Source organism: Andrographis paniculata, unplaced genomic scaffold, assembly GCF_009805555.1.
Source record: "Andrographis paniculata isolate CXL003 unplaced genomic scaffold, ASM980555v1 Contig150END, whole genome shotgun sequence".
NCBI classification, from domain to species: domain Eukaryota; kingdom Viridiplantae; phylum Streptophyta; class Magnoliopsida; order Lamiales; family Acanthaceae; genus Andrographis; species Andrographis paniculata.
In genome coordinates this window covers 8244-32619 of record NW_026137425.1, presented here as the reverse complement: position 1 = coordinate 32619, position 24376 = coordinate 8244, and the positions used below count along the sequence as shown (strand labels likewise).

General features: G+C 48.0%; 17 non-coding genes across 17 annotated transcripts; all 17 read right to left on the bottom strand.

Annotated features, from left to right (window-relative positions):
• Positions 1 to 257: 257 nt before the first annotated feature.
• LOC127259952 (5S ribosomal RNA) lies at positions 258 to 376 on the bottom strand. The gene has a single exon (XR_007840606.1). It is a non-coding gene; the product is annotated as a 5S ribosomal RNA (ribosomal RNA).
• A 763-nt stretch (positions 377 to 1139) lies between these two features.
• LOC127259946 (5S ribosomal RNA) lies at positions 1140 to 1258 on the bottom strand. The gene has a single exon (XR_007840605.1). It is a non-coding gene; the product is annotated as a 5S ribosomal RNA (ribosomal RNA).
• A 763-nt stretch (positions 1259 to 2021) lies between these two features.
• LOC127259972 (5S ribosomal RNA) lies at positions 2022 to 2140 on the bottom strand. Its single transcript, XR_007840610.1, has one exon. It is a non-coding gene; the product is annotated as a 5S ribosomal RNA (ribosomal RNA).
• A 763-nt stretch (positions 2141 to 2903) lies between these two features.
• On the bottom strand, positions 2904 to 3022 carry LOC127259986 (5S ribosomal RNA). Its single transcript, XR_007840614.1, has one exon. It is a non-coding gene; the product is annotated as a 5S ribosomal RNA (ribosomal RNA).
• Positions 3023 to 3785: 763 nt separating this feature from the next.
• Positions 3786 to 3904, bottom strand: LOC127259941 (5S ribosomal RNA). The gene has a single exon (XR_007840603.1). It is a non-coding gene; the product is annotated as a 5S ribosomal RNA (ribosomal RNA).
• Positions 3905 to 4614: 710 nt separating this feature from the next.
• Positions 4615 to 4733, bottom strand: LOC127259926 (5S ribosomal RNA). The gene has a single exon (XR_007840601.1). It is a non-coding gene; the product is annotated as a 5S ribosomal RNA (ribosomal RNA).
• Positions 4734 to 5444: 711 nt separating this feature from the next.
• On the bottom strand, positions 5445 to 5563 carry LOC127259907 (5S ribosomal RNA). Its single transcript, XR_007840598.1, has one exon. It is a non-coding gene; the product is annotated as a 5S ribosomal RNA (ribosomal RNA).
• Positions 5564 to 5850: 287 nt separating this feature from the next.
• On the bottom strand, positions 5851 to 5969 carry LOC127259979 (5S ribosomal RNA). Its single transcript, XR_007840611.1, has one exon. It is a non-coding gene; the product is annotated as a 5S ribosomal RNA (ribosomal RNA).
• A 711-nt stretch (positions 5970 to 6680) lies between these two features.
• Positions 6681 to 6799, bottom strand: LOC127259966 (5S ribosomal RNA). The gene has a single exon (XR_007840608.1). It is a non-coding gene; the product is annotated as a 5S ribosomal RNA (ribosomal RNA).
• A 1439-nt stretch (positions 6800 to 8238) lies between these two features.
• Positions 8239 to 8357, bottom strand: LOC127259888 (5S ribosomal RNA). Its single transcript, XR_007840592.1, has one exon. It is a non-coding gene; the product is annotated as a 5S ribosomal RNA (ribosomal RNA).
• A 710-nt stretch (positions 8358 to 9067) lies between these two features.
• Positions 9068 to 9183, bottom strand: LOC127259959 (5S ribosomal RNA). The gene has a single exon (XR_007840607.1). It is a non-coding gene; the product is annotated as a 5S ribosomal RNA (ribosomal RNA).
• Positions 9184 to 9894: 711 nt separating this feature from the next.
• On the bottom strand, positions 9895 to 10013 carry LOC127259920 (5S ribosomal RNA). Its single transcript, XR_007840600.1, has one exon. It is a non-coding gene; the product is annotated as a 5S ribosomal RNA (ribosomal RNA).
• Positions 10014 to 10724: 711 nt separating this feature from the next.
• Positions 10725 to 10843, bottom strand: LOC127259914 (5S ribosomal RNA). The gene has a single exon (XR_007840599.1). It is a non-coding gene; the product is annotated as a 5S ribosomal RNA (ribosomal RNA).
• Positions 10844 to 11132: 289 nt separating this feature from the next.
• Positions 11133 to 11250, bottom strand: LOC127259933 (5S ribosomal RNA). The gene has a single exon (XR_007840602.1). It is a non-coding gene; the product is annotated as a 5S ribosomal RNA (ribosomal RNA).
• A 711-nt stretch (positions 11251 to 11961) lies between these two features.
• Positions 11962 to 12080, bottom strand: LOC127259893 (5S ribosomal RNA). Its single transcript, XR_007840593.1, has one exon. It is a non-coding gene; the product is annotated as a 5S ribosomal RNA (ribosomal RNA).
• Positions 12081 to 12367: 287 nt separating this feature from the next.
• LOC127259881 (5S ribosomal RNA) lies at positions 12368 to 12486 on the bottom strand. The gene has a single exon (XR_007840591.1). It is a non-coding gene; the product is annotated as a 5S ribosomal RNA (ribosomal RNA).
• A 285-nt stretch (positions 12487 to 12771) lies between these two features.
• Positions 12772 to 12890, bottom strand: LOC127259900 (5S ribosomal RNA). Its single transcript, XR_007840595.1, has one exon. It is a non-coding gene; the product is annotated as a 5S ribosomal RNA (ribosomal RNA).
• Positions 12891 to 24376: the final 11486 nt, after the last annotated feature.

The following is a 24376-nucleotide window of genomic DNA, read 5'->3' as shown; positions in this document are numbered from 1 at the left end:
CGCCTCCCACGGCCGGCGTTCCATCTCGTCTTCTTCGTGGCGGCCGACCGCCACGGTAGTACGTCAGGTTCGGCCGCGGGGGACTCTCCTTCCGTTGTCCTCACACTTACGGACGGAATTACTGCGTTAAGCGGGACCCACCCCTAGCCCGGGTCTCGGCGTCGAAAAATCAAAAAGTTATTCCTACCCTACGGGTAAAATAGGGCCGAGACGTCTGAAAGTAAGAACAGAACGCTCAAGCCCGGGGGCAGAAAAGAGGGGTGCAACACGAGGACTTCCCAGAGGGTCACCCATCCTCGTACTACTCTCGCCCAAGCACGCTTAGCTTCGGAGTTCTGATGGGATCCGGTGTGTTAGTGCTGGTATGATCGCACCCGCTAGGTAACGCGCGCCCAACCTAGTTATTGCGCCTCCCGCGGCCGGCGTTCCATCTCGCCTTCTTTGCGGCGGCCGATGCGCCACGGTAGTACGTCAGGTTCGGCCGCGGGGGACTCTCCCTCCGTTGTCCTCACACTTACGGACGGAATTACTGCGCTAGGCGGGACGCAGCCCCAGCCCGGGTCTCGGCGTCGAGAAATCAAAACGTTATGCCTACCCGACGGGTAAAATAGGGCCGAGGCGTCTGAAAGTAAGGACAGAACGCTTAAGCGCGGGGGCAAAAAGAGGTGTGCAACACGAGGACTTCCCAGGGGTGCAGCACTTACGGACGGAATTACTCTCGAACGCGCTACGTAGGACCCAGCCCCAGCACTGGTCTCGGCGTCGAGAAATCAAAAAGGAATGCCTACCCTATGGGTAAAATAGGGCCGAGAGATGGGATCCGGTGCGTTCGTGCTGGTATGATCGCACCCGCTAGGGAATGCCCGCCCAAGCTAGTTATGCCGCCTCCCACGGCCGGCGTTCTATCTCGTCTTCTTCGTGGCGGCCGACCGCCACGGTAGTACGTCAGGTTCGGCCGCGGGGGACTCTCCTTCCGTTGTCCTCACACTTACGGACGGAATTACTGCGCTACGCGGGATCCAGCCCCAGCCCGGGTCTCGGCGTCGAGAAATCAAAAATTTATTCCTACCCTACGGGTAAAATAGGGCCGAGGCGTCTGAAAGTAAGAACAGAACGCTCAAGCCCGTGGGCAAAAAAGAGGGATGCAACACGAGGACTTCCCAGGGGGTAACAGATCCTAGTACTACTCTCGCCCAAGCACGCTTAACTTCGGAGTTCTGATGGGATCCGGTGCGTTAGTGCTCGTATGATCGCACCCGCTAGGTATTGCGCGCCCAACCTAGTTATGGCGCCTCACGCGGCCGGCGTTCCATCTCGCCTTCTTTGCGGCGGCCGACGCGCCACGGTAGTACGTCAGGTTCGGCCGCGGGGGACTCTCCCTCCGTTGTCCTCACACTTACGGACGGAATTACTACGCTACGCGGGATCCAGCCCCAGCCCGGGTCTCGGCGTCGAGAAATCAAAACGTTATGCCTACCCGACGGGTAAAATATGGCCGAGGCGTCTGAAAGTAAGGACAGAACGCTCAAGCCCGGGGGCAAAAAGAGGGGTGCAACACGAGGACTTCAGAGGGGTGCAACACTTACGGACGGAATTACTCTCGAACGCGCTACGTAGGACCCAGCCCCAGCACCGGTCTCGGCGTCGAGAAATCAAAAAGGAATGCCTACCCTACGGGTAAAATAGGGCCGAGAGATGGGATCCGGTGCGTTCGTGCTGCTATGATCGCACCCGCTAGGGAATGCGCGCCCAAGCTAGTTATGCCGCCTCCCACGGCCGGCGTTCCATCCCGTCTTCTTCGTGGCGGCCGACCGCCACGGTAGTACGTCAGGTTCGGCCGCGGGGGACTCTCCTTCCGTTGTCCTCACACTTACGGACGGAATTACTGCGTTAAGCGGGACCCACCCCTAGCCCGGGTCTCGGCGTTGAGAAATCAAAAAGTTATTCCTACCCTACGGGTAAAATAGGGCCGAGACGTCTGAAAGTAAGAACAGAACGCTCAAGCCCGGGGGCAGAAAAGAGGGGTGCAACACGAGGACTTCCGAGAGGGTCACCCATCCTCGTACTACTCTCGCCCAAGCACGCTTAGCTTCGGAGTTCTGATGGGATCCGGTGCGTTAGTGCTGGTATGATCGCACCCGCTAGGTAACGCGCGCCCAACCTAGTTATTGCGCCTCCTGCGGCCGGCGTTCCATCTCGCCTTCTTTGCGGCGGCCGATGCGCCACGGTAGTACGTCAGGTTCGGCCACGGGGGACTCTCCCTCCGTTGTCCTCACACTTACGGACGGAATTACTGCGCTAGGCGGGACCCAGCCCTAGCCCGGGTCTCGGCGTCGAGAAATCAAAACGTTATGCCTACCCGACGGGTAAAATAGGGCCGAGGCGTCTGAAAGTAAGGACAGAACGCTTAAGCGCGGGGGCAAAAAGAGGTGTGCAACACGAGGACTTCCCAGGGGTGCAGCACTTACGGACGGAATTACTCTCGAACGCGCTACGTAGGACCCAGCCCCAGCGCTGGTCTCGGCGTCGAGAAATCAAAAAGGAATGCCTACCCTACGGGTAAAATAGGGCCGAGAGATGGGATCCGGTGCGTTCGTGCTGGTATGATCGCACCCGCTAGGGAATGCCCGCCCAAGCTAGTTATGCCGCCTCCCACGGCCGGCGTTCCATCTCGTCTTCTTCGTGGCGGCCGACCGCCACGGTAGTACGTCAGGTTCGGCCGCGGGGGACTCTCCTTCCGTTGTCCTCACACTTACGGACGGAATTACTGCGCTACGCGGGACCCAGCCCCAGCCCGGGTCTCGGCGTCGAGAAATAAAAAATTTATTCCTGCCCTACGGGTAAAATAAGGCCGAGGCGTCTGAAAGTAAGAACAGAACGCTCAAGCCCGTGGGCAAAAAAGAGGGATGCAACACGAGGACTTCCCAGGGGGTCACCCATCCTAGTACTACTCTCGCCCAAGCACGCTTGACTTCGGAGTTCTGATGGGATCCGGTGCGTTAATGTTGGTATGATCGCACCCGCTAGGTAATGCGCGCCCAGCCTAGTTATGGCGGCTCCCGCGGCCGGCGTTCCGTCTCGCCTTCTTTGCAGCGGCCGACGCGCCACGGTAGTACGTCAGGTTCGGCCGCGGGGGACTCTCCCTCCGTTGTCCTCACACTTACGGACGGAATTACTGCGCTACGCGGGATACAGCCCCAGCCCGGGTCTCGGCGTCGAGAAATCAAAACGTTATGCCTACCCGACGGGTAAAATATGGCCGAGGCGTCTGAAAGTAAGGACAGAACGCTCAAGCCCGGGGGCAAAAAGAGGGGTGCAACACGAGGACTTTAGAGGGGTGCAACACTTACGGACGGAATTACTCTCGAACGCGCTACGTAGGACCCAGCCCCAGCACCGGTCTCGGCGTCGAGAAATCAAAAAGGAATGCCTACCCTACGGGTAAAATAGGGCCGAGAGATGGGATCCGGTGCGTTCGTGCTGGTATGATCGCACCCGCTAGGGAATGCCCGCCCAAGCTAGTTATGCCGCCTCCCACGGCCGGCGTTCCATCTCGTCTTCTTCGTGGCGGCCGACCGCCACGGTAGTACGTCAGGTTCGGCCGCGGGGGACTCTCCTTCCGTTGTCCTCACACTTACGGACGGAATTACTGCGCTACGCGGGACCCAGCCCCAGCCCGGGTCTCGGCGTCGAGAAATCAAAAATTTATTCCTACCCTACGGGTAAAATAGGACCGAGGCGTCTGAAAGTAAGAACAGAACGCTCAAGCCCGTGGGCAAAAAAGAGGGATGCAACACGAGGACTTCCCAGGGGGTAACAGATCCTAGTACTACTCTCGCCCAAGCACGCTTAACTTCGGAGTTCTGATGGGATCCGGTGCGTTAGTGCTCGTATGATCGCACCCGCTAGGTATTGCGCGCCCACCTAGTTATGGCGCCTCCCGCGGCCAGCCTTCCATCTCGCCTTCTTTGCGGCGGCCGACGCGCCACGGTAGTACGTCAGGTTCGGCCGCGGGGGATTCTCCCTCCGTTGTCCTCACACTTACGGACGGAATTACTGCGCTACGCGGGATCCAGCCCCAGCCCGGGTCTCGGCGTCGAGAAATCAAAACGTTATGCCTACCCGACGGGTAAAATATGGCCGAGGCGTCTGAAAGTAAGGACAGAACGCTCAAGCCCGGGGGCAAAAAGAGGGGTGCAACACGAGGACTTCAGAGGGGTGCAACACTTACGGACGGAATTACTCTCGAACGCGCCACGTAGGACCCAGCCCCAGCACCGGTTTCGGCGTCGAGAAATCAAAAAGGAATGCCTACCCTACGGGTAAAATAGGGCCGAGAGATGGGATCCGGTGCGTTCGTGCTGGTATGATAGCACCCGCTAGGGAATGCCCGCCCAAGCTAGTTATGCCGCCTCCCACGGCCGGCGTTCCATCTCGTCTTCTTCGCGGCGGCCGACCGCCACGGCAGTACGTCAGGTTCGGCCGCGGGGGACTCTCCTTCCGTTGTCCTCACATTTACGGACGGAATTACTGCGCTATACGGGACCCAGCCCCAGCCCGGGTCTCGGCGTCTGAAAGTAAGAACAGAACGCTCAACCCCGGGAGCAAAAAAGAGGGGTGCAACAAAAGGACTTCCCAGGGGGTCAACCATCCTAGTACTACTCTCGCCCAAGCACGCTTAACTTCGGAGTTCTGATGGTATCCGGTGCGTTAGTGCTGGTATGATCACACCCGCCAGGTGATGCGCACCCAACCTAGTTATGGCGCCTCCCGCGGCCGGCGTTCCATCTCGCCTTCTTTGCGGCGGCCGACGCGCCACGGTAGTAGGTCATGTTCGGCCGCGGGGGACTCTCCCTCCGTTGTCCTCACACTTACGGACGGAATTACTGCGCTACGCGGGACCAAGCCCAAGCCCGGGTCTCGGCGTCGAGAAATCAAAACGTTATGGCTACCCGACGGGTAAAATAGGGCCGAGGCGTCTGAAAGTAAGGACAGAACGCTCAAGCGCGGGGGCAAAAAGAGGGGTGCAACACGAGAACTTCCCAGGGGTACAACACTTACGGACGGAATTACTCTCGAACGCGCTACGTAGGACCCAGCCCCAGCACCGGTCTCGGCGTCGAGAAATCAAAAAGGAATGCCTACCCTACGGGTAAAATAGGACCGAGAGATGGGATCCGGTGTGTTCGTGCTGGTATGATCGCACCCGCTAGGGAATGCGCGCCCAAGCTAGTTATGCCGTCTCCCACGGCCGGCGTTCCATCTCGTCTTCTTCGTGGCGGTCGACCGCCACGGTAGTACGTCAGGTTCGGCCGCGGGGGACTCTCTTTACGTTGTCCTCACACTTAAGGACGGAATTACTGCGCTACGTGGGACCCAGCCCCAGCCCGGGTCTCGGCGTCTGAAAGTAAGAACAGAACGCTCAAGCCCGGGGGCAAAAAAGAGGGGTGCAACACGAGGACTTCCCAAAGGGTCACCGATCCAAGTACTACTCTCGCCCAAACACGCTTAACTTCGGAGTTCTGATGGTATCCGGTGCATTAGTGCTGGTATGATCGCACCCACTAGGTAGTGCGCGCCCAATCTAGTTATGGCGCCTCCCGCGGCCGGCGTTCCATCTCGTCTTCTTCGTGGCGGCCGACCGCCACGGCAGTACATCAGGTTCGGCCGCGGGGGACTCTCCTTCCGTTGTCCTCACACTTACGGACGGAATTACTGCGCTACGCGGGACCCAGCCCCAGCCCGGGTCTCGGCGTCGATAAATCAAAATGTTATGCCTACCCGACGGGTAAAATAGGGCCGAGGCGTCTGAAAGTAAGGATAGAACGCTCAAGCCCGGGGGCAAAAAGAGGGGTGCAACACGAGGACTTCCCAGGGGGTCACCCATCCTAGTACTACTCTCGCCCAAGCACGCTTAACTTCGGAGTTTTGATGGGATCCGGTGCGTTAGTGCTCGTATGATCGCACCCGCTAGGTAATGCGCGCCCAACCTAGTTATGGCGCCTCCCGCGGCCGGCGTTCCATCTCGCCTTCTTTCCGGTGGCCGACGCTCCACGGTAGTATGTCTGGTTCGGCCGCGGGGGACTCTCCCTTCGTTGTCCTCACACTTACGGACGGAATTACTGCGCTACGCGGGACCCAGCCCCAGCCCGGGTCTCGGCGTCGATAAATCAAAACGTTATGCCTACCCGACGGGTAAAATAGGGCCGAGGCGTCAGAAAGTAAGGACAGAACGCTCAAGCCCGGGGGCAAAAAGAGGGGTGCAACACGAGGACTTCCCAGGGGTGCAACACTTACGGACGGAATTACTCTCGAACGCGCTAGGTAGGACCCAGCCCCAGCACCGGTCTCGGCGTCGAGAAATCAAAAAGGAATGCCTACCCTACGGGTAAAATAGGGCCGAGAGATGGGATCCGTTGCGTTCGTGCTGGTATGATCGCACCCGCTAGGGAATGCCCGCCCAAGCTAGTTATGCCGCCTCCCACGGCCGGCGTTCCATCTCCTCTTCTTCGTGACGGCCGACCGCCACGGTAGTACGTCAGGTTCGGCCGCGGGGGACTCTCCTTCCGTTGTCCTCACACTTACGGACGGAATTACAGCGCTACGCGGGACCCAGCCCCATCCCGGGTCTCGGCGTCTGAAAGTAAGAACAGAACGCTCAAGCCCGGGGGCAAAAAAGAGGGGTTCAACACGATGACTTCCCAGGGGGTCACCAATCCTAGTACTACTCTCGTCCAAGCACGCTTAACTTCGGAGTTCTGATGGGATCCGGAGCGTTAGTGCTGGTATAATCGCACCCGCTAGGTAATGCGCGCCCAACCTAGTTATGGCGCCTCCCGCGGCCGGCGTTCCATCTCGCGTTCTTTGCGGCGGCCGACGCGCCACGGTAGTACGTCAGGTTCGGCCGCGGGGGACTCACCCTCCGTTGTCCTCACACTTACGGACGGAATTACTGCGCTACGCGGGACCCAGCCCCAGCACGGGTCTCGGCGTCGAGAAATCAAAGGTTACGCCTACCCGACGGGTAAAATAGGGCCGAGGCGTCTGAAAGTAAGGACAGAACGCTCAAGCCCGGGGGCAAAAAGAGAGGTGCAACACGAGGACTTCCCATGGGTGCAACACTTACGAACGGAATTACTCTCGAACGCGCTAGGTAGGACCCAGCCCCAGCACCGGTCTCGGCGTCGAGAAATCAAAACGGAATGCCTACCCTACGGGTAAAATAGGGCCGAGAGATGGGATCCGGTGCGTTCGTGCTAGTATGATCGCACCCGCTAGGGAATGCCCGCCCAAGCTAGTTATGCCGCCTCCCACGGCCGGCGTTCCATCTCGTCTTCTTCGTGGCGGCCGACCCCCACGGTAGTACGTCAGATTCGGCCGCGGGGGACTCTCCTTCCGTTGTCCTCACATTTACGGACGGAATTACTGCGCTACGCGGGATCTAGCCCCAGCCCGGGTCTCGGCGTCGAGAAATCAAAACGTTATGCCTACCCGACGTGTAAAATAGGGCCGAGGCGTCTGAAAGTAAGGACAGAACGCTTAAGCCCGGGGGCAAAAAGAGGGGTGCAACACGAGGACTTCCCAGGGATGCAACACTTACGGACGGAATTACTCTCGAACGCGCTACGTAGGATCCAGCCCCAGCACCGGTCTCAGCGTTGAGAAATCAAAAAGGAATGCCTACCCTATGGGTAAAATAGGGCCGAGAGATAGGATCCGGTGCGTTCGTGCTGGTATGATCGCACCCTCTAGGGAATGCCCGCCCAATCTAGTTATGCCGCCTCCCACGGCCGGCGTTCTATCTCGTCTTCTTCGTGGCGGCCGACCGCCACGGTAGTACGTCAGGTTCGGCCGCGGGGGACTCTCGTTCCTTTGTCCTCACACTTACGGACGGAATTACTGCGCTACGCGGGACCCAGCCCCAGCCCGGGTCTCCGCGTCTGAAAGTAAAATAGGGCCGAGAGATAGGATCCGGTGCGTTCGTGCTGGTATGATCGCACCCTCTAGGGAATGGCCGCCCAATCTAGTTATGCCGCCTCCCACGGCCGGCGTTCCATCTCGTCTTCTTCGTGGCGGCCGACCGCCACGGTAGAACGTCAGGTTCGGCCGCGGGGGACTCTCCTTCCGTTGTCCTCAAACTTACGGACGGAATTACTGCGCTACGCGGGACCCAGCCCCAGCCCGGGTCTTGGCGTCTGAAAGTAAGAACAGAATGCTCAAGCCCGGGGGCAAAAAAGAGGGGTGCAACACAAGGACTTCCCAGAGGGTCACCCATCCTTGTACTACTCTTGCCCAAGCAAGCTTAACTTCGGAGTTCTGATGGGATCCGGTGCGTTAGTGCTGGTATGATTGCACCCGCTAGGTAATGCGCGCCCAACCTAGTTATGGCGCCTCCCGCGGCCGGCGTTCCATCTCGCCTTCTTTGCGGCGGCCGACGCGCCACGGTAGTACGTCAGGTTCGGCCGCGGGGGACTCTCCCTCCGTTGTCCTCACACTTACGGACGGAATTACTGCGCTACGCGGGACCCAGCCCCAGCCCGGGTCTCGGCGTCGAGAAATCAAAGCTTATGCCTACCCGACGGGTAAAATAGGGCCGAGGCGTCTGAAAGTAAGGACAGAACGCTCAAGCCCGGGGGCAAAAAGAGGGGTGCAACACGAGGACATCCCAGGGGTGCAACACTTACGGACGGAATTACTCTCGAACGCGCTAGGTTGGACCCAGCCCCAGCACCGGTCCCGGCGTCGAGAAATCAAAAAGGAATGCCTACCCTACGGGTAAAATAGGGCCGAGAGATGGGATCCGGTGCGTTCGTGCTGGTATGATAGCACCCGCTAGGGAATGCCCGCCCAAGCTAGTTATGCCGCCTCCCACGGCCGGCGTTCCATCTCGTCCTCTTCGTGGCGACCGACCGCCACGGTAGTACGTCAGGTTCGGCCGCGGGGGACTCTCCTTCCGTTGTCCTCACACTTAAGGACGGAATTACTGCGCTACGCGGGACCCAGCCCCAGCCCGGGTCTCGGCGTCTGAAAGTAAGAACAGAACGCTCAAGCCCGGGGGCAAAAAAGAGGGGTGCAACACGAGGACTTCCCAAGTCACCCATCCTAGTACTACTCTCGCCCAAGCACGCTTAACTTCGGAGTTCTGATGGTATCCGGTGCGTTAGTGCTGGTATGATCGCGCCCGTTAGGTAATGCGCGCCCAACCTAGTTATGGAGCCTCCCGCGGCCGGCGTTCCATCTCGCCTTCTTTGCAGCGGCCGACGCGCCACGGTGGTACGTCAGGTTCGGCCGCGGGGGACTCTCCCTCCGTTGTCCTCACACTTACGGACGGAATTACTGCGCTATGCGGGACCCAGCCCCAGCCCGGGTCTCGGCGTTGAGAAATCAAAACGTTATGCCTACCCGACGGGTAAAATAGGGCCGAGGCGTCTGAAAGTAAGGATAGAACGCTCAAGCCCGGGGGCAAAAAGAGGGGTGCAACACGAGGACTTCAGAGGGGTGCAACACTTACGGACGGAATTACTCTCGAACGCGCTACGTAGGACCCAGCCCCAGCACCGGTCTCGGCGTCGAGAAATCAAAAAGGAATGCCTACCCTACGGGTAAAATAGGGCCGAGAGATGGGATCCGGTGCGTTCGTGCTGGTATGATCGCACCCGCTAGGGAATGCGCGCCCAAGCTAGTTATGCCGCCTTCCACGGCCGGCGTTCCATCTCGTCTTCTTCGTGGCGGCCGACCGCCACTGTAGTACGTCAGGTTCGGCCGCGGGGGACTCTCTTTACGTTGTCCTCACACTTAAGGACGGAATTACTGCGCTACGCGGGACCCAGCCCCAGCCCGGGTCTCGGCGTCTGAAAGTAAGAACAGAACGCTCAACCCCGGGAGCAAAAAAGAGGGGTGCAACAAAAGGACTTCCCAGGGGGTCAACCATCCTAGTACTACTCTCGCCCAAGCACGCTTAACTTCGGAGTTCTGATGGTATCCGGTGCGTTAGTGCTGGTATGATCACACCCGCCAGGTGATGCGCACCCCACCTAGTTATGGTGCCTCCCGCGGCCGGCGTTCCATCTCGCCTTCTTTGCGGCGGCCGACGCGCCACGGTAGTACGTCAGGTTCGGCTGCGGGGGACTCTCCCTCCGTTGTCCTCACTCTTACGAACGGAATTACTGCGCTACGCGGGACCCAGCGCCAACCCGGGTCTCGGCGTCGAGAAATCAAAACGTTATGCCTACCCGACGGGTAAAATATGGCCGAGGCGTCTGAAAGTAAGGACAGAATGCTCAAGCCCGGGGGCAAAAAGAGGGGTGCAACACGAGGACTTCAGAGGGGTGCAACACTTACGGACGGAATTACTCTCGAACGCGCTACGTAGGACCCAGCCCCAGCACCGGTCTCGGCGTCGAGAAATCAAAAAGGAATGCCTACCCTACGGGTAAAATAGGGCCGAGAGATGGGATCCGGTGCGTTCGTGTTGGTATGATCGCACCCGCTAGGGAATGCGCGCCCAAGCTAGTTATGCCGCCTTCCACGGCCGGCGTTCCATCTCGTCTTCTTCGTGGCGGCCGACCGCCACTGTAGTACGTCAGGTTCGGCCGCGGGGGACTCTCTTTACGTTGTCCTCACACTTAAGGACGGAATTACTGCGCTACGCGGGACCCAGCCCCAGCCCGGGTCTCGGCGTCTGAAAGTAAGAACAGAACGCTCAACCCCGGGAGCAAAAAAGAGGGGTGCAACAAAAGGACTTCCCAGGGGGTCAACCATCCTAGTACTACTCTCGCCCAAGCACGCTTAACTTCGGAGTTCTGATGGTATCCGGTGCGTTAGTGCTGGTATGATCACACCCGCCAGGTGATGCGCACCCAACCTAGTTATGGCGCCTCCCGCGGCCGGCGTTCCATCTCGCCTTCTTTGCGGCGGCCGACGCGCCACGGTAGTACGTCAGGTTCGGCTGCGGGGGACTCTCCCTCCGTTGTCCTCACACTTACGAACGGAATTACTGCGCTACGCGGGACCCAGCGCCAACCCGGGTCTCGGCGTCGAGAAATAAAAAAGTTATTCCTACCCTACGGGTAAAATAGGGCCGAGGCGTCTGAAAGTAAGAACAGAACGCTCAAGCCCGGGGGCAAAAAAGAGGGGTGCACACGAGGACTTCCCAGGGGGTCACCCATCCTAGTACTACTCTCGCCCAAGCACACTTAACTTCGGATTTCTGATGGGATCCGGTGCGTTAGTGCTCGTATGATCACACCCGCTAGGTAATGCGCGCCCAACCTAGTTATGGCGCCTCCCACGGCCGGCGTTCCATCTCGCCTTCTTTGCGGCGGCCGACGCGCCACGGTAGTAGGTCATGTTCGGCCGCGGGGGACTCTCCCTCCGTTGTCCTCACACTTACGGACGGAATTACTGCGCTACGCGGGACCCAGCCCAAGCCCGGGTCTCGGGGTCGAGAAATCAAAACGTTATGGCTACCCGACGGGTAAAATAGGGCCGAGGCGTCTGAAAGTAAGGACAGAACGCTCAAGCGCGGGTGCAAAAAGAGGGGTGCAACACGAGGACTTCCCAGGGGTACAACACTTACGGACGGAATTACTCTCGAACGCGCTACGTAGGACCCAGCCCCAGCACCGGTCTCGGCGTCGAGAAATCAAAAAGGAATGCCTACCCTACGGGTAAAATAGGGCCGAGAGATGGGATCCGGTGTGTTCGTGCTGGTATGATCGCACCCGCTAGGGAATGCGCGCCCAAGCTAGTTATGCCGTCTCCCACGGCCGGCGTTCCATCTCGTCTTCTTCGTGGCGGCCGACCGCCACGGTAGTACGTCAGGTTCGGCCGCGGGGGACTCTCTTTACGTTGTCCTCACACTTAAGGACGGAATTACTGCGCTACGTGGGACCCAGCCCCAGCCCGGGTCTCGGCGTCTGAAAGTAAGAACAGAACGCTCAAGCCCGGGGGCAAAAAAGAGGGGTGCAACACGAGGACTTCCCAAAGGGTCACCCATCCAAGTACTACTCTCGCCCAAACACGCTTAACTTCGGAGTTCTGATGGTATCCGGTGCGTTAGTGCTGGTATGATCGCACCCACTAGGTAGTGCGCGCCCAACCTAGTTATGGCGCCTCCCGCGGCCGGCGTTCCATCTCGTCTTCTTCGTGGCGGCCGACCGCCACGGCAGTACGTCAGGTTCGGCCGCGGGGGACTCTCCTTCCGTTGTCCTCACACTTACGGACGGAATTACTGCGCTACGCGGGACCCAGCCCCAGCCCGGGTCTCGGCGTCGATAAATCAAAATGTTATGCCTACCCGACGGGTAAAATAGGGCCGAGGCGTCTGAAAGTAAGGATAGAACGCTCAAGCCCGGGGGCAAAAAGAGGGGTGCAACACGAGGACTTCCCAGGGGGTCACCCATCCTAGTACTACTCTCGCCCAAGCACGCTTAACTTCGGAGTTTTGATGGGATCCGGTGCGTTCGTCCTGGTATGATCGCACCCGCTAGGTAATGCCCGCCCAAGCTAGTTATGCCGCCTCCTACGGCCGGCGTTCCATCTCGCCTTCTTTGCGGCGGCCGACGCGCCACGGTAGTACGTCAAGTTCGGCTGCGGGGGACTCTCCTTCCGTTGTCCTCACACTTACGGACAGAATTACTGCGCTACGTGAGACCCAGCCCCAGCCCGGGTCTCGGCGTCGAGAAATCAAGTTATGCCTACCCGACGGGTAAAATAGGGCCGAGGCGGCCGAAAGTAAGAACGGAACGCTCAAGCCCGGGGGCAAAAAGAGGGGTGCAACACGAGGACTTCCCAGCGAGTCACCCATCCTAGTACTACTCTCGCCCAAGCACGCTTAGCTGCGGAGTTCTGATCGGATCCGGTGCATTAGTGCTGGTATGATCGCACCAGCTAGGTAATGCGCGCCCAACCTAGTTATGGCGCTTCCCGCGGCCGGCGTTCCATCTCGACTTCTTTGCAGTGGCCGACGCGCCACGGTAGTACGTCAGGTTCGGCCGCGGGGACTCGCCTTCCGTTGTCATCACACTTACGGACGGAATTACTCTCGAACGCGCTACGTGGGACCCAGCCCCAACATGGGTCTCGGCGTCGAGAAATCAAAAAGTAATGCCTACCCTACGGGTAAAATAGGGCCGAGGGGTCTGAAAGTAAGAACAGAACGCTCAAGCCCGGGGGCAAAAAGAGGGGTGCAACACGAGGACATCCCAGGGGTGCAACACTTACGGGCGGAATTACTCTCGAACGCTCTACTTGAGACCCAGCCCCAGCACGGGTCTCGGCGTCGAGAAATTAAAAAGTAATGCCTACCCTACGGATAAAATAGGGCAGTGAGATGGGATCCGGTGCGTTCGTGCTGGTATGATTGCACCCGCTAGGTAATGCCCGCCCAAGCTAGTTATGCCGCCTCCCACAGCCGACGTTCAATCTCGTCTTCTTCGTGCCGGCCGACCGCCACGGTAGTACGTGAGGTTCGGCCGCGGGGGACTGTCCTTTCGTTGTCCTCACACTTACGGACGGAATTACTGCGCTACGCGGGACCCAGCCCCAGCCCGGGTCTCGGCGTCGAGAAATCAAAAAGTTATTCCTATCCTACGGGTAAAATACGGCTTGTCTACATGTAATGCAACGTGTAATGTGTTGTTCGACGTCCGCACGCATCCCTGGCCAATAAAATTTTTCCTGCAAAAGTTTAAGAGTTTGTGTGGCTCCAAAATGCCCCATGAGTCCACCTTCATGGACTTCGTGAGTTAAAACAGTTCGAATAGAACCTTGTGGAATACACAACTTGTTAGCCTTATACAAATAGCCCTCATGCAAATAGAAATCTTTAAATCCAGTGTTGGCACACTTATTAAAGATGTCAGAAAAATCTTTGTCATTTGCATACAATGATTTTACCTGTGAAAACCCTAGCAATTGAGAAGTCGAAATAGTAAGAATGTGAGTGCGCCTAGAGAGTGCGTCAGCTACGACATTATCCTTTCCCTTCTTATATTTTATCACATAAGGGAATGTATCAACAAAAGAAATCCATCTGGCATGCCTCTTCTTTAGTTTAGCCTGAGTTTTTATATGCTTAAGGGACTCATGATCTGAGTGGATAACAAATTCCTTTGGCAAAAGATAATGCTGCCATACCTGAAGTGCACGAACCAAGGCATATAACTCCTTGTCGTAAGTTGGGTAGTTCAAGACTGCGCCACCTAGCTTCTCTCTGAAGTATGCAATAGGTTGGCAATTTTGCATTAGAACGGCTCCAATACCCACACTTGAAGCATCACATTCAAGTTCAAATGTTAGTTCAAAGTTCGGGAGTTTAAGAATTGGGGCATGAGTTAACAAATATTTCAGCTTGTCGAAGGCTTGTTGTTACGCTTCTCCCCAACTAAACAGTTCATCCTTGCGAATAACAGCAGTGAGAGGGGCTGCAATAGTGCTGAAATCACGAATAAACCTTCGGTAGAATCCCGCCAAGCCATGGAAACTACGAACTTCACGAACAGTAGTAGGGACAGGCCACTCCTGGATGGCTCTGATCTTCTCCTCATCGACTTGTATTCCTTGTGCGCTAACAACATAGCCAAGGAATAGACAACTAGAAACACAAAATGCACATTTTTCAACATTTGCATAAAGTTTGTTCTGCCGCAATAAAGTGAACACTTCTCTCACATGCTCAATGTGTGCAGCTAAGTCCTTACTATAGATCAAGATGTCATCAAAGTAAACAACCACAAACCTTCCTATGCAAGGTCTAAGAACATGATTCATCAATCTCATAAAGGTACTAGGGGCATTAGTTAAGCCAAAAGGCATGACAGTCCACTCATACAGCCCTAGCTTAGTTTTGACAGCAGTTTTCCACTCATCTCCTTCTCTCATTCTTATCTGATGGTAACCACTTTTAAGATCAATTTTTGTAAAAAGAGCAGCACCCTGAAGTTCATCAAGCATATCATCTAATCTAGGAATAGGATGTCTATACTTAATAGTAATTGCATTTATTGCTCTACAATCTACACACATACGCCACTTACCATCCTTCTTTGGAACGAGGAGTACCGGTACAGAACATGGACTAAGGCTCTCACGCACCCAGCCTTTATCTAACAAGTCTTGGATTTGCCTTTGGATCTCTTTGGTCTCATCTGGGTTGGCCCTATATGCCGGCCTATTTGGCAATTGAGCACCAGGTATGAAATCAATCTGATGTTCAATACCACGGACTGGGGGCAACTCGCTTGGTAGTTCCTTGGGTAGTACATCAGAAAATTCCTGCAAAATAGGATAGAACTCTGGAGGCAAGTTAGATTGCAAATCATAAGCTGTAAGGAGATTAAACTTACAAAGCAAAATGTAAATCCTATCACTCTCATCCTCTCCAATGGATCTAATATCCTTTCGAGTGAGAAATATGGCCCGGTCACTGTTCCTCCCCATTTGGGAAAGGGTATCTTTGGTAGGTACTCCCTTACTTTTCTCTTGTTTTTCTGAGGGGATCACTCTTGGAACTCGCGATGGAGCAGTCGTAGACGAACTTGCCATGGAATTTATGTCTGCCTCTTGTATGGAGCTTTGAGTTCCCGCTGATTTTGAGACTTTCTCCATAGCCATCATTTCTTGAACATGGTTTTTTTGTATCACTTCCTGATCCGTGTAGGCTTCTTGGGGGGTAAGGGGAGTCAAAGTGATCTTTTTGCCCTCATGTGTGAGCGTAAAAGTATTTTCCTTCCCAAAGTAGGTGACATTGCGATCAAATTGCGAAGGCCGTCCAAGTAGTATGTGGCAAGCCTGCATTGGCACAACATCGCATACAACCTGGTCCATATAACCACGAATTCGGAAGGTTACCTCAACTTGTTTATTTACTCGTAGTTCCCCATTATTGGTCAACCACTGCAATCGATAGGGTCGCGGATGGGGCTTGGTGACAAGGTTCAACTTTTTGACCAATGTCTCACTAACCACATTGGTGCAGCTTCCGTTATCAATTATCATGCTGCAAATCTTGCCTTCGATTTGCAACGACAGTGGAAGATGTCCTCTCTTTGCATTTGGGTTGGTTCCTCCTTTTGAAATGTACTAAGAGACCGCAGAATTTGCTCACCATCTACATCTCCTTCATCGTCGGTGACGACTTCACCCGCATCCGTCAAGATCATGGCCTTCTTGTTCGGGCACTCAGAGGTATAGTGCCCTTTCCCTTGACACCGAAAACAGGTAATTTCACGGTTTCGGGGATTCTTGCCATGGACATATTCCTTTTGTGGGTTTCAAGTTGTGCCAACATGCGCAACACTTTTTCCCTTGTCAACATTAGAAAATTTATTGACGTTAGTATTGGGGATACCTCGGGGCTCGAGGATAGTTTGGGTAGACCGGGGTGGTGGTCGATTGAAAGAATCCGCTCGCCCCTTTCGCTTGCGTTGTTTCTCCAATAAAATCGCACGTTGGAGCAATTCCGACAAGTCAACATACGGGTGTAGCTCTAGAGTATCCCTCAAATCTCGGTTGATTCCACTCATGAATCGAGCCATGGTTGCTTCAGGATCCTCCACAATATCAGCCCGCATCATGGCTGTCTCAAGCTCTTTGTAATACTCCTCTACACTTCTATTACCTTGAGATATTTGTTGAACTCGTTCGTGCAGCTCCCTCCTATACCAGGATGGTACGAATCGTTTCCTCAGAGCCTTTTTGAGCCCATCCCATGTGGTGATCCGGGCCTTCCCTTCTCGCCTTCGTTTCGTACTTAATTGTTCCCACCAATTAAGGGCATAGTGGGTGAACTCCATTACAGCAATTCTCGTCCATTGCTCATCATCATATGTAGAGCAATCTCGAATAAACTCCATCTTCTTCTCCCAATCAAGATAAACATCCGGGTCAGAATTCCCATTGAAAGAAGGAATGCTGAACTTCAAGTTCCTCATAGGATCTTGATTTCGGTTGTCTCTATTTTGAGGGGGTGGCTCCCATTCTTCATCAAAATTTTCAGAAGCGTCTTCCCTACCTCGGTATATAGGATTCCGCCTTGCAAATCGACTAGCGTCAGGGGCGGGTCGGCCCTGTTTCGCTCAGTTGTCAATTCCCGAATAGATTGAGCAAGATCAGCCAACATTGAGTGTACGGTGTCCATCTCGTCAGTAAGTTGCTTCGTGAATCGTGCTTCCAATGCTTTGGATAGCGCTGCGATTTGAGGATTAGGGCGCTCGTCTGGGTGTCCTTCACCTGCCATCAAAGAAAAAATGTAAAATAACAAGGGTATATCCTCACACAGGTTTCTCCTCTCTTGAATCGCGCTCTCCGGTATGTAATAATCTCGTCACAAACACTCTTGCACTCCGCTCGTGTTTCACTCACTTAAATAAAACTGGTCAACGACCCAATGCAATTCCCAAATCAAGAAATTTCAAGTAAAAATCACAAGTAATTAGACCTTTAGATAATCGAATAAAAATAGGAGAAATATTATAAACTTTTTTTTTTTTGGAGAGAAGTGGATATGGATAATGGAAATGAAAATATTAAATAAAGAAAATTAAGAGAGAAAAAATATATATATGGAAAGAGAGAAAAGGGATAAGAATATATAGAAATATATTAATGTTATGTAGAAAAGGAAACAAAATTTTTTCAAGTCTTTTTTTTTTTCAACTTTTTTTTTTTTTGTATTTTCTTTTTTTTTTCGGATTTTTTTTTGTTTTCAAATATGAACCGTGATATCAATCAAGAGATTGTATCAACTAGCTCTGACACCAGATGATGCGAACTTGCCAAGGATGACAGTTCCGATCGAATTCCACAAGAATAAGTAACAAGAATATTGTAGATTTGGATAAAGTAAGGGATGGATGGCTATATATATATATATAACGATATTAATGGAGATAAACTGGACTCTCTTGAATTGAGAGGTAGTCGGGAAGGCAACACGAGAGATCAAGCTCACGTATCACAATCCTCTAAACAAGCTGACAATACAAGCTAAGGCAAGAATAGTTTCAGTACTATTCGAGAGGCCACGACTTGTTTCAAATCACTCGAAACAACTCGATTTGGGGGTATGAAGCTGTAACCGAATCACTCAAGATTACACTTCAAAAAATGCACAAGAATCGCTCTTGAAAAAAAAACCAGTTTATAAAATCTCTTTGTGGAATGAATAATCTTACAATGATAATCATGGGTCCTTTTATAGAGGAACCATGGAAATTTAAAAATAGGAAAGTACACTCTTAAAGGAAATAAAATCATATAGGGAATAGTTATTATAATTAGCCTTATTTAGTATTATTGACCCATAATTCATGGCAATCCCATGATTATTGGTAATCCCTTGATCTATGGAATTCCTTCATTAAGGGGATATTGATTCATGGGATCCCTTCAATTAGGGATAGTAATTTAGGGGAGGTCCAATGCCTTGTAAGGTGCTCCTGGCCTTATGGTCCTTGGGACTTGTGATCCAATTTCCAGAAGAATGCATGGTTTATTTTGATCGTCGATGTAGAGTTCAGCAGTGGCATCCACTTGAAGTTTGGGACACTTTGTTATTGCCAATTGAAATTTACGGGCTCGGCTCCTAGTGATAGGTCCAGGAGGAATTATGATTGGGTCCAATTCCGTCATGATGGTCACATCATTTTTCCTTTATATTATTATATATCATGTTAAAGATTATACTTACTTTGTACTCTATAGTTCCAATTGCAGTGCTTTTCGTATTTGTTGTAGACTTTTCGAAATTAGTATATTTAGCGCTTTTGTTTATTCAAAGTTTTTCTTTTATATTATATAGCATGTTATAGATTATAATTACTATGTGCTTTATAGCTCTAATTGTTGTGCTTTTCGTATTTGTTGTAGAGTGTTCGAAATTAGTACATTTAGCGTTTCTGTTTTTTCAATGTTTTTCCTTTATATTATATAGTATGTTATAGATTATACCAACTTTGTGCTGTATAGTTCTAATTGCAGTGCTTTTCGTATTTGTTGGAGAGTGTTCGAAATTAGTACATTTAGCGCTTTTGTTTTTTTAAAGTTTTTCGTTTATATTATATAGCATGTTATAGATTCTACTTACTTTGTGCTCTGTAGTTCTAAATGTTGTGCTTTTCGTATTTGTTGTAGAGCGTTCGAAATTAGTATATTTAGCGCTTTTGCTTTTTCAATGTTTTTCCTTTATATTATTATATAGCATGTTATAGATTATACTTACTTTGTGCTCTATAGTTCTAATTGCAGTGCTTTTCGTATTTGTTGGAGAGTGTTCAAAATTAGTATATTTAGCGCTTTTGTTTTTTTAAAGTTTTTCGTTTATATTATAGAGCATGTTATAGATTATACTTACTTTGTGCTCTATAGTTCTAATTGCTGTGCTTTTCGTATTTGTTGGAGAGAGTTCGAAATTAGTATATTTAGCGCTTCTGTTTTTTCAATGTTTTTCCTTTATATTATTATATAGCATGTTATAGATTATACTTACTTTGTGCCCTATAGTTCTAATTGCAATGCTTTTCGTATTTGTTGGAGAGTGTTCGAAATTCGTATATTTAGCGCTTTTGTTTTTTAAAGTTTTTCGTTTATATTATATAGCATGTTATAGATTATACTTACTTTGTGCTCTATAGTTCCAATTGCTTTGCTTTTCGTATTTGTTGTAGAGTGTTCGAAATTAGTATATTTAGCGCTTTTGCTTTTTCAATGTTTTTCGTTTATATTATTATGTAGCATGTTATAGATTATACTTACTTTGTACTCTATAGTTCCAATTGCAGTGCTTTTCGTATTTGTTGTAGAGTGTTCGAAATTATTATATTTAGCACTTTTGTTTTTTCAAAGTTTTTCGTTTATATTATATAGCATGTTATAGATTATACTTACTATGTGCTCTATAGTTCTAAATGCTGTGCTTTTCGTATTTGTTGTAGAGTGTTCGAAATTAGTATATTTAGCGCTTTTTCTTTTTCAATGTTTTTCCTTTATATTATTATATAGCATGTTATAGATTATACTTACTTTGTGCTCTATAGTTCTAAATGCTGTGCTTTTCGTATTTGTTGTAGAGTGTTCGAAATTAGTATATTTTGCGCTTTTTCTTTTTCAATGTTTTTCCTTTATATTATTATATAGCATGTTATAGATTATACTTACTTTGTGCCCTATAGTTCTAATTGCATTGCTTTTCGTATTTGTTGTAGAGTGTTCGAAATTAGTATATTTAGCGCTTTTGCTTTTTCAATGTTTTTCCTTTATATTATTATGTAGCATGTTATAGATTATACTTACTCTGTGCTCTATAGTTCCAATTGCTTTGCTTTTCGTATTTGTTGTAGAGTGTTCGAAATTAGTATATTTAGCGCTTTTGCTTTTTCAATGATTTTCCTTTATATTATTATGTAGCATGTTATAGATTATACTTACTTTGTGCTCTATAGTTCCAATTGCAGTGCTTTTCGTATTTGTTGTAGAGTGTTCGAAATTAGTATATTTAGCGCTTTTGTTTATTCAAAGTTTTTCGTTTATATTATATACCATGTTATAGATTATACTACTTATGTGCTCTATAGTTCCAATTGCAGTGCTTTTCGTATTTGTTGTAGAGTGTTCGAAATTAGTACATTTAGCGCTTTTGTTTTTTCAATGTTTTTCCTTTATATTATATAGCACGTTATAGATTATACTTACTTTGTGCTCTATAGTTCTAATTGCAGTGCTTTTCGTATTTGTTGTAGAGTGTTCGAAATTAGTATATTTAACGCTTTTGTTTTTTCAATATTTTTCGTTTATATTATATAGCATGTTATAGATTATACTTACTTTGTGCTCTATAGTTCTAATTGCTGTGCTTTTCGTATTTGTTGTAGAGTGTTCGAAATTAGTATATTTAGCGCTTTGTTTTTTCAATGTTTTTCCTTATATATTATATAGCATGTTATAGATTATACTTACTTTGTGCTCTATAGTTCTAATTGCTGTGCTTTTCGTATTTGTTGTAGAGTGTTCGAAATTAGTACATTTAGCGCTTTTGTTTTTTCAATGTTTTTCCTTTATATTATATAGCATGTTATAGATTATACTTACTTTGTGCTCTATAGTTCTAATTGCAGTGCTTTTCGTATTTGTTGTAGAGTGTTCGAAATTAGTATATTTAACGCTTTTGTTTTTTCAATGTTTTTCGTTTATATTATATAGCATGTTATAGATTATACTTACTTTGTGCTCTATAGTTCTAATTGCTGTGCTTTTCGTATTTGTTGGAGAGTGTTCGAAATTAGTATATTTAGCGCTTTTGTTTTTTCAATGTTTTTCCTTTATATTATATATAGCATGTTATAGATTATACTTACTTTGTGCTCTATAGTTCTAATTGCTGTGCTTTTCGTATTTGTTGTAGAGTGTTCGAAATTAGTACATTTAGCGCTTTTGTTTTTTCAATGTTTTTCCTTTATTTTATATAGCATGTTATAGATTATACTTACTTTGTGCTCTATAGTTCCAATTGCAGTGCTTTTCGTATTTGTTGTAGAGTGTTCGAAATTATTATATTTAGCGTTTTGTTTTTTCAATGTTTTTCGTTTATATTATAGCATGTTATAGATTATACTTACTTTGTGCTCTATAGTTCTAATTGCTGTGCTTTTCGTATTTGTTGTAGAGTGTTCGAAATAGTACATTTAGCGCTTTTGTTTTTTCAATGTTTTTCCTTTATATTATATAGCATGTTATAGATTATACTTACTTTGTGCTCTATAGTTCTAATTGCAGTGCTTTTCGTATTTGTTGTAGAGTGTTCGAAATTAGTATATTTAGCGCTTTTGTTTTTTCAATATTTTTCGTTTGTATTATATAGCATGTTATAGATTATACTTACTTTGTGCTCTATAGTTCTAATTGCTGTGCTTTTCGTATTTAATGGAGAGTGTTCGAAATTAGTATATTTAGCGCTTTTGTTTTTTCAATGTTTTTCCTTTATATTATTATATAGCATGTTATAGATTATACTTACTTTGTGCTCTATAGTTCTAATTGCTGTGCTTTTCGTATTTGTTGTAGAGTGTTCGAAATTAGTACATTTAGCGCTTTTGTTTTTTCAATGTTTTTCCTTTATATTATATAGCATGTTATAGATTATACTTACTTTGTGCTCTATAGTTCTAAATGCTGTGCTTTTCGTATTTGTTGTAGAGTGTTCGAAATTAGTATATTTAGCGCTTTTGTTTTTTCAATGTTTTTCCTTTATATTATATAGCATGTTATAGATTATACTTACTTTGTGCTCGATAGTTCTAATTGCTTGCTTTTCGTATTTGTTGTAGAGTGTTCGAAATTAGTATATTTAGCGCTTTTGTTTTTTCAATGTTTTTCCTTTATATTATTATAGCATGTTATAGATTATACTTACTTTGTGCTCTATAGTTCTAATTGCTTTGCTTTTCGTATTTGTTGTAGAGTGTTCGAAATTAGTATATTTAGCGCTTTTGCTTTTTCAATGATTTTCCTTTATATTATATAGCATGTTATAGATTATACTTACTTTGTGCTCTATAGTTCCTATTGCAGTGCTTTTCGTATTTGTTGTAGAGTGTTCGAAATTAGTATATTTAGCGCTTTTGTTTATTCAAAGTTTTTCGTTTATATTATATAGCATGTTATAGATTATACTTACTTTGTGCTCTATAGTTCTAATTGTTGTGCTTTTCGTATTTGTTGTAGAGTGTTCGAAATTAGTACATTTAGCGCTTTTGTTTTTTCAATGTTTTTCCTTTATATTATATAGCATGTTATAGATTATACTTACTTTGTGCTCTATAGTTCTAATTGCAGTGCTTTTCGTATTTGTTGTAGAGTGTTCGAAATTAGTATATTTAGCGCTTTTGTTTTTTCAATGTTTTTCGTTTATATTATATAGCATGTTATAGATTATACTTACTTTGTGCTCTATAGTTCTAATTGCTTTGCTTTTCGTATTTGTTGTAGAGTGTTCGAAATTAGTATATTTAGCGCTTTTGTTTTTTCAATGTTTTTCCTTTATATTATATAGCATGTTATAGATTATACTTACTTTGTGCTCTATAGTTCTAATTGCAGTGCTTTTCGTATTTGTTGTAGAGTGTTCGAAATTAGTATATTTAGCGCTTTTGTTTTTTCAATGTTTTTCCTTTATATTATATAGCATGTTATAGATTATACTTACTTGTGCTCTATAGTTCTAATTGCAGTGCTTTTCGTATTTGTTGTAGAGTGTTCGAAATTAGTACATTTAGCGCTTTTGTTTTTTCAATGTTTTTCCTTTATATTATATAGCATGTTATAGATTATACTTACTTTGTGCTCTATATAGTTCTAATTGCAGTGCTTTTCGTATTTGTTGTAGAGTGTTCGAAATTAGTACATTTAGCGCTTTTGTTTTTTCAATGTTTTTCCTTATATTATTATATAGCATGTTATAGATTATACTTACTTTGTGCTCTATAGTTCTAATTGCAGTGCTTTTCGTATTTGTTGTAGAGTGTTCGAAATTAGTATATTTAGCGCTTTTGTTTTTTCAATGTTTTTCCTTTATATTATATAGCATGTTATAGATTATACTTACTTTGTGCTCTATAGTTCTAATTGCAGTGCTTTTCGTATTTGTTGTAGAGTGTTCGAAATTAGTATATTTAGCGCTTTTGTTTTTTCAATGTTTTTTCCTTTATATTATATAGCATGTTATAGATTATACTTACTTTGTGCTCTATAGTTCTAATTGCAGTGCTTTTCGTATTTGTTGTAGAGTGTTCGAAATTAGTACATTTAGCGCTTTTGTTTTTTTAATGTTTTTTCGTATATTATATAGCATGTTATAGATTATACTTACTTTGTGCTCTATAGTTCTAATTGCAGTGCTTTTCGTATTTGTTGTAGAGTGTTCGAAATTAGTATATTTAGCGCTTTTGTTTTTTCAATGTTTTTCCTTTATATTATATAGCATGTTATAGATTATACTTACTTTGTGCTCTATAGTTCTAATTGCGGTGCTTTTCGTATTTGTTGTAGAGTGTTCGAAATTAGTATATTTAGCGCTTTTGTTTTTCAATGTTTTTCTTTTATATTATATAGCATGTTATAGATTATACTTACTTTGTGCTCTATAGTTCTAATTGCAGTGCTTTTCGTATTTGTTGTAGAGTGTTCGAAATTAGTACATTTAGCGTTTTTGTTTTTTCAATGTTTTCCTTTATATTATATAGCATGTTATAGATTATACTTACTTTGTGCTCTATAGTTCTAATTGCAGTGCTTTTCGTATTTGTTGGAGAGTGTTCGAAATTAGTATATTTAGCGCTTTTGTTTTTTTAAGTTTTTCCTTTATATTATATAGCATGTTATA